The sequence below is a fragment of the Nicotiana sylvestris genome, chromosome 4 (assembly GCF_000393655.2).
Source record: "Nicotiana sylvestris chromosome 4, ASM39365v2, whole genome shotgun sequence".
Classification (NCBI taxonomy): Eukaryota; Viridiplantae; Streptophyta; class Magnoliopsida; order Solanales; family Solanaceae; genus Nicotiana; species Nicotiana sylvestris.
This window is the reverse complement of record NC_091060.1, coordinates 17,218,415-17,225,556: the sequence shown is the minus strand read 5'-3', so window position 1 is coordinate 17,225,556 and position 7,142 is coordinate 17,218,415.

Sequence of the window (7,142 nt, the reverse complement as noted above, 5' to 3'; positions counted from 1 at the left end):
AAAGGAGGATATATCAAAGGAGATAGAACAAAGCACATTTCACCGATTTTTTTTTCCACTCATGATCTTCAGAAGAATGATGAAATAGATGTATAACAAGTTCGTTCAAGTGATAATTTGACTGATCTGTTCACTAAGGCATTACCAACCTCAATATTTGTAAAGCTGATATATATAAGATTGGAATGCATTGTCTTCGAGACATTAAGTGATTTTTCATCAGGGCGAGTAACTACACGCTGCACTCTTTTCCTTAGCCAAGGTTTTGTCCCACTGGATTTTCCTGGTAAGGTTTTTAATGAGGCAACAAGCAATGCATATTATAAATAACTATGTACATCCCAATATTTGTTTTGTATGTTTTTAATGAGGCACATTATCTTACATGGACATCCAAGGGGGAGTGTTATGAATAGTTTGTACATTGGATACTACATTTGATGCTACATTGGATGCCCATGTTGTGAATAACTTAAAGATTAAATTTCCTATTTTATGTCCATCATCTTTACTTTTTATGCCTATAAAAGGCCATGTAATTGCAATGAAAAATTACACCAAAGTGAAAGAAGAAAACACGTCTCCATTCTCTCTATCTCTTCTTGTTTACATTTTACTGCATTGCTTTAATTTTATAACAGAAAAAACAAATTATAAAACACATAGTGCGTAAAAAAGCAGTGATGTGACGACCCGAAGGGTCATCACCGTAGTTCTTCCTTGTTCCGCGCTTTCAAGGCCTTGAAAACCTCGCTTTTAGTTGCCTCGATTGGCGTGCGCAGTTCGGGCGCGTAGCCGGAAAGTTTTTATATTAGAATATGTGAATTATGTGAAACATTTGATGAATTTTGGTATTAATATGCATAATGTTGACTTTGGTCAACATTTTGGGTAAACGGACCCGAACCTGTGATTCGACGGTCCCGGAGGGTCCGTAGAAAAATATGGGACTTGGGCGTGTGCCCGAAATTAAATTCCGAGGTCCCAAGCCCGAGAAATGAATTTTTGTGTGAAATTATTTTCTGAAATTAATTAAGGAAAATGAAGAAGAAAATTGATAAGAAAACTGTGGTATCGGGCTCGTATTTTGGTTCCGACGCCCGGTACGTGTCTTAAATATGTTTTAAGCACTATTTGTAAAGTTTGGCTAAAAACGGAAGTCATATGACGTGTTTCGGACTTAAAATGGGGAATTTGAGTTTATATGAAAGTTGAAAGAAAATCATGTGTTTGAGGCTTGATCCTATGTATATGATGTTATTTTGGCGATTTGATCGCACGAGTAAGTCCGTAAGATGTTTTTAAGGTTGTGTGCATGTTTGGTTTGGAGCCCCGAGGGCTCGGGTGAGTTTTGAATGGGTCCCGGGAGGTCTTGGACTTAGAAAAAAAAATATACAGGTTCAGATGTTGCAGGCCCAGCGCGGCCGCGGCCATTTCCGCGCGGTCCGCGCTGGCAGCCACGCGAGTGCGGTGCTTTTCTGTGCGGTCCGCGTGGTGGGGTTCAGAGGGTCGACCAGCGCGGCCACGCACCAAATCAGTGCGGTCCGCGCTAGGTGGGTTTAGAGAGAGCCCACTTCTCCCCTCCCTCGGCGCGGCCGCGGTGCATTTCTGTGCGGTCCGCGCCAGCCCCCAGAAAAATGTATAAATTCGGGATTTTTAGTCATTTTTGCACTTTTCAAAAACCCAAAACCTAAGAGGCGATTTTCCAAACAACTTTTCTTCTCCAAAACGATTGGTAAGTGATTTCTAACTTAATTTCTTTATTCCTTAACATCTTTTAACATAATTTCAACTTCAAATCAAAGATTTTCATGGGGAAAATTGGGTGTTTTGGGTAGAACCTAGGTTTTCTACAAATTGAGAAGTTGGACCTCAATTTGGGGTCCGATTTAAAAACAAATCATATATTTGGATTCATGGGGGAATGGGTAACCGGGTTTTGGTCCGAACCTCGAGTTTCGACCACGTGGGTCCGGGGGTATTTTTGACCTTTTTGGGAAAAACCTTGAAAAATCTATTTTCATGCATTGGGGATGATTCATTTAGTAATTATTAATGTGATTAAGTAACTTATGACTAGATTCGAGCGGATTGGTGGTGGAATCAAGAGGTAAAGCTGTACTAGAAGCGTGAGTTGAGTTTGGAGCATTCGAGGTAAGTGTTTGTTCTAACTTTGGCTTGAGGGAATATGATTAGGATGATATTTGCTACTTGCTAATGTAGAGTACGGTGTATAGGCATGGTGACGATTATCTATGCACCGGAGTCTAGCATGACCGTGAGTCTTGATTGCTTTTAATTCGAATAATGTAACACAAGCTCCTTGTTTATTTGATAAGTTTCATATAATGTGAATGGTTGAGGAAGAATGATTTAAAAGGAGAATGTGTTGTGAACACTCCCTTGCCGGGATGTGTAGACTGATATATATATATATATTCTCCCTTGTCGGGATATTTTGGGTTGTTAGCTGTACCCTTGTCGGGTTAAAGGTATTGAGTTGTTATTCTTCCCTGAAGAGGTCTACTATATGAAGTCAGATATTATATATGTTATTATGGGATCGTGTGGCACGCCGTCCACTTGGTTATTGGCCTCTGTTGCCGGTGACATATTGTGCACTGTGATAAAGATGAATTGGGATCGTGTGGCATGCCGTCCACTTATATATATGATATTATGGGATCGTGTGGCATGCCGTCAACTTGGTTATTAGCCTCTGTTGCCGGTGACATATTGTGCACTGTGATAAAGATGAATTGGGATCGTGTGGTACGCCGTCCACTTATATATGATATTATGGGATCGTGTGGCACACCGTCCACTTATATATATGATATTATGAGATCGCGTGGCACGCCGTCCACTTATATATGATATTATGGGATCGTGTGGCATGCCGTCCACTTATATATGATATTATGGGATCGTGTGGCACGCCGTCCACTTATATATATATATATACATCATGGGAACCGAAGTCTCTTCGTCTTATTTCCGATATTTCATTTTTTTATCTGTTACTCCCCGATAGCATGTCCCCTCCCAGTTTTACTTTGTATTATCTTGTTATTGTTTCCTTGCACGTGTTGTATATATATATATATATATCTGTACAGGTTAATTGTGGTAGGTACTGTCTAGCCTCGTCACTACTTCTCCGGGGTTAGGCCAAGCACTTACCAGCACATGGGGTCAGTTGTGCTGATGCTACACTCTGTGCATTTTTGGTGCACAGATCAGGGAGCATCTTACAAACCGCAGATTTAAAGTCTTCCGCTTAGATTTTGTCTCGTTATTATATTGTTTGAAAGAAAGCAGGAAAGGTGTTTTAAATATTTGGCTTGCCTAGCTCCGATAGTAGGCGCCATCACGACACCCGATGATGGGAAATCCGGGTCGTGACAAGTTTGTATCAGAGCACTAGGTTACTTAGGTCTCACAACTCACGGACAAGCTCAATAGAGTCTGAGGGGTCGGTACGGAGACGTCTGTATTTATCCCGCAGAGGCTACTGAGTTAGGAAAACTTCACCTTGTTCATTCTTGTTGTGCGATTCTGTTTCTCAAGTACTGATTGTCTTTCCACTCTGTTCTTTCGCAGATGGCGAGGACACATGCTTCCTCTTCTACCGCACAACAGCCTGAGCCTCCAGCAGTAGCCCCTATTAGGGGCAGAGGGCGAGGCCGTACCAGAGGCCGAGGCTGGGGCAGAGCTCAGCCCCGAGCAGCATTTCCAGCGACGGAGCCTCAGGTCGATTTTGAGGAGGAGGTTCTGGCCCCAGCTGTTCCAGTGGGCCTAGCTCAGGTCCTAGAGGGTTTTATAGCCACTCCAGTACTTCAGGGCGCTTTGGTCCGACTGGTAATCTTTATGGAGGGCATTTCTAGAGCGGGTTTGCTTCCCGTAGATCCAACCACATCTCAGGCTGGGGGAGGAATTCAGACTCCCGATACTCGTACTCCAGAGCAGGTAACTCCTCAGGCTCAGGTTCCAGCAGTTCAGCCAGCCGTGGCAGTTCAGCCAGCTGTGGCCGCCCAGCCAGGTATTGCGGCTCAGTCTAGTGATGGTGCGGCTATGTCCGCAGATGCTCTGTTAAGGCTAGATCGGTTCACCAGGATCTTCACTACCACATATAGTGGCACACCTTCAGAGGATGCCTAGAATTTCATATGCAGCTGTCATGAGGTTCTTCGGACTATGGATATTTTAGAGACCAATGGGATCGACTTCGCCACTTTTCGCCTAGCAGGCTCCGCCAAGACTTGGTGGAGAGATTTCTGTTTAGCCAGGCCAGCAGGGTCGCCATCATTGACCTGGGATCAGTTTTCAAAGTTATTTCTGGGGAAGTTTCTCCCAGTTACTCAGCGGGATGCCCTTCGCAGGCAGTTTGAACGTCTCCAGCAGGGTTCAATGTCAGTTACCCAGTATGAGACACAGATTATTTATCTTGCACGCCATGCCATTGTGATACTCCCCACCGAGAGAGAGAGGGTACGGAGGTTTGTTGATGGGTTGGTTCAGCCGATCCGTGTTCAGATGGCCATGAGTGCCGGTAGTGAGATTTCATTTCAGGAGGCGGCAGATGGTGCCCGCCGGATAGAGATGGCACTTTCTCAGGGAGGTGGTCATGGGTCTAATAAGAGGCCCCGTCATTCTGGTAGATTCAGTGGTATCTCATCTGGAGGTAGGGATTCTTATGGTAGAGGCCTTCCTTCAAGGCCCTTTCAGTCAGCTCTTCAGGCTTCTCATGGTACACCAGGTGGTCGCGGTTCTCGGCCGTAGTATTCTGACCAGCAGCTCTTCATTTCACCATCAGCACCTATCAGTGCACCACCACTTCGTTATTATCAGCAGCCGAGGGCTTGTTATACTTGCGGCGATGTGAGTCACATTGCCAGATATTGCCCTCGAGCTTCCAGCAGCTCGCAGCAGTAGGGTCCTCGCCCGATGATCCAGGCACCAGTTGCCCCACATCCTGCCTAGCCGGCTAGAGGCGGGGGTGGAGGACATAGAGGTGGAGGTAGAGGTCTTAGAGGTGGAGCTCAGACCGCTAGAGGTAGGGGTCAACCAGCAGCAGATCGTCCCAGGGATATGATTCAGGGAGGTGGGGCCCAGCCCCGTTGTTATGCTTTGCCAGCCAGGCCAGAGGCTGAGTCATCAGATGCTGTGATTACAGGTACTATTCTGGTCTGTGATAGGGATGCTTCTGTGCTATTTGATCCCGGATCTACGTATTCATATGTGTCGTCCTATTTTGCACCCTATTTGGTTATGCCTAGTGACTCGTTGAGTATTCCTGTTTATGTGTCAACACCGGTGGGTGATTCTATTGTGGTCGACCAAGTTCATCGTTCTTGTATCGTAGTGTTTGGGGGTCTTGAGACCCGTGTTGATTTGTTGCTTTTGGACATGGTCGACTTTGATGTTATATTGGGGATGGATTGGTTATCCCCGTACCATGCTATCTTGGATTGCCATGCCAAGACCGTGACCTTAGCCTTACCGGATTTACCCCGTTTAGAGTGGAGAGGGACTTCTGGTCATTGTACCCGTAGTGTTATCTCGTATGTGAAAGCTCGGCGTATGGTCGAGAAGGGATGTTTGGCCTACTTGGTGTATGTTCGCGATTCTAGCGCAGAGGCCCCTTCTATTGATTCTGTGCCCGTTGTTCGGGAGTTTCCTGAGGTTTTCCCTTCAGACTTGCCGGGTATGCCGCCCGATAGGGATATTGACTTTTGTATTGATTTGGCCCCGGGCACTCAGCCCATTTCTATCCCGCCATATCGTATGGCCCCGCCGGAGTTGAAAGAGTTAAAGGAACAACTGCAGGATTTGCTTGAGAAAGGTTTCATTAGACCCAGTGTTTCGCCTTGGGGTGCGCCGATGTTGTTTGTTAAGAAAAAGGATGGTTCGATGAGAATGTGCATCGATTACCGGCAATTGAACAAGGTTACAATTAAGAATAAGTACCCACTGCCGAGGATCGACGATTTATTCGACCAGCTTCAGGGTACGAGGGTATTTTCAAAGATAGATTTGAGATCTGGCTACCACCAACTGAGGATTAGGGCGTCTGATTTTCCTAAGACAACATTTCGCACTCTGTATGGGCACTATGAGTTTTTGGTCATGTCATTTGGATTGACTAATGCCCCAGCAACGTTCATGGAGTTGATGAACCGAGTGTTCAGACCTTATTTGGACTTGTTCGTGATAGTCTTCATTGACGATATTCTTATATACTCCCGCAGTCATGAGGAGCATGAGCAGCACCTCAGAGTGGTCCTTCAGACCCTAAAGGATAGTCAGTTGTATGCTAAGTTCTCAAAGTGCGAGTTTTGGTTGAGTTCGGTCACATTCCTGGGTCATGTCGTATCAGCAGCAGGTATTCAGGTAGACCCAAAGAAGATAGAGGCAGTCAAGAACTGGCCTCGACGAGCTTCAGCTACGGATATTCGGAGTTTCCTGGGGTTAGCAGGTTACTGCCGTCGGTTCGTGGAGGGGTTTTCATCCATTGCAGCCCCTATGACCAGATTGACCTAGAAGGGTGTCCAGTTCAGGTGGTCGGACGAGTGTGAGGTGAGCTTTCAGAAGCTCAAGACGCCTCTGACTACGGCACCAGTATTGGTTTTGCCCACAGGTTCAGGGCCATATACGGTCTATTGTGATGCGTCTCGTATTGGGCTTGGTGCAGTGTTGATGTAGGAAGGCAACGTCATTGCTTATGCTTCGAGGCAGTTGAAGATCCACGAAAAGAATTATCCGGTTCATGATCTCGAGTTGGCAGCCATTATTCATGCCTTGAAGATCTGGAGGCATTACTTATATGGCGTGACGTGTGAGGTTTACACTGATCACAAGAGTCTTCAGTATCTGTTCAAGTAGAAAGAGTTGAATTTGAGGCAGAGGAGGTGGTTAGAGTTGTTAAAGGATTATGATGTTACTATCTTATACCACCTGGGGAAGGCCAATGTGGTGGCCGATGCATTGAGCAGGAAGTCCGCCAGCATGGGTAGTCTTGCTTATATTCCAGTCAGCCAGAGATCGCTTGCTTTGGATGTTCAGGCCTTGGCCAATCGTCTTGTGAGGTTGGATATTTCTGAGCCTAGCAGAGTGTTAGCTTGCACGGTTGCTCGTTCCTC